Source organism: Penaeus japonicus, unplaced genomic scaffold, assembly GCF_977035675.1.
Source record: "Penaeus japonicus unplaced genomic scaffold, GWHDUDI00000001_assembly GWHDUDI00000035, whole genome shotgun sequence".
Taxonomy (NCBI): Eukaryota; Metazoa; Arthropoda; class Malacostraca; order Decapoda; family Penaeidae; genus Penaeus; species Penaeus japonicus.
The window spans coordinates 29,643,557-29,645,499 of NW_028234437.1; positions in this window are offsets into that span (position 1 = coordinate 29,643,557).

A 1,943-nucleotide genomic window follows, 5' to 3' on the forward strand; every position below is an offset into this window, starting at 1 on the left:
ATATATATATATATATATATATATGTGTATATATAAAATATCTATATATATATATATATATATATATATATATATATATATATATATTATACTGTATATATATATATATATACATAATACATATATGTATATATATATATACAGTATATATATATATATATATATATATATATATGTATATATATATATATATATATATATATACATATATATATACACACACACATACAGGTAGACCATATTCTCTCTGTTCTGTCGAATTTAATGCCGACATGTCACGAGGCTTTTAAATCATATCTACTCCACATTTCAATGATAAAAAGTCTCGATAAATTTACCTCCTTCGAATCCTTAAAATAGTGTTAAATTTTTATCTCTTAATGATGTTCGGTTTAGTTGACATTCCTCTCAAACACAATAACAGGAATATCTTTTATACTGCAATCATAACAATACGTAATTGATTAAGCCTTTACTCTTGCCGTATTTTACTTAAAAATTCATAATCATAGTACTTCAAAGAAAGGATGTTAGTCTTTCATCACAAAAATAGCATATTTCTTTCTCCTAAGTCTGGTGAATTTTGATAAGATTCTATGCTCTTGGAACGATAAAAAAAGGGTTTTGGGATAACAAAACGACTCCCCTCACCAAACAGTTTTAGCATACAATATAACTGACAATGCCCTCACAGGATTGGAAAAAAGATGGAATGAAATAAAAAAATGCTGTTGATTAGAGAAACGTAAGGATATAATGATGTAATGAGAGAGAGATAGATAGATAGAGATAGATAGATAGATATAGATAGATAGATGGAGAGAGAGAGAGGGAGAGAGAGAGAGAGAGAGAGAGAGAGAGAGAGAGAGAGAGAGAGAGAGAGAGAGAGAGAGAGAGAGAGAGAGAGAGAGAGAGAGAGAGAGAGAGAGAGAGAGAGAGAGAGAGAGAGAGAGAGAATGAGAGAGATAGAGAGAGAGAGAGAATGAGAGAGAGAGAACGGGAATGAAGGAAAGTTCATGATAAGTAGATTGATAGTGAGAGAGGGGGAGATAATGAAAGTGAGAGAGAGAATTAGACAGAGAGAGAATAAGGGAAAGATAGATAGAGATAGATAGACAGATAAATAGATAGACAGATATTAATATATATAGAGAGAGATAGATAGAGACACATAAATAGATAAATAAATAGATAGATAGATAGACAGGTAGATAAATAGATAGATAGATAGATAGAAAGTGAGAGATAGAGAAAGGGAGAAACAGACAGATTATAAGATTAAAATTAAAAAAAATAATTTCTTACCGGATATGAAAGATTTTATAATTCAAACCTCCATGTCGGTACTTTAACATTTTTTCAAGAGTCATTTAACCATTAGTGAAAGCATACTAAAAGAGAGAGAGAAAAAAAAATGTGACCTAGGCCTAATGATGAAGAGCAAAAGTAACAAATGTTACTGTGTTGCTCCAAGGTTTATCTCCGGAACACGGAAACAGGACGGGGATTTTTACACCATGAATGTGTCCTGCAGGTTTTATGGTCTCCAGTGCTGAGGTAATTTTATCAATTTATGGATTGACGATGTGGATTTTGAAGCCTTGGCGGCGTTGTTGTGGCTATGTCGACTTTTTTTTTATTTTATTTTATTTTTTTAGTTCAGCAGTGTTGATGTATACCCTAAAAGAAACAGTGTGATATAGTCTTGTGATGTAGAGTATGTTTGGTATATCTCTATCTGTCTATATATTTTTCCATTACCCTCTCTCTCTCTCTCTCTCTTGTCTTACCTTCTTCTTTCTCTCTCTCTCTATTCATCTATGTCTCTTTATCTATCTCTTCATCCCTCCCTTCCTCTCCCCACCCACCCCTCTCTCTCTCACCTTTCTTCCCTCCCCGTCTCTCTCTTTCCTTCTTTCCCTCCCCCCATCTCTCTCTTCTTC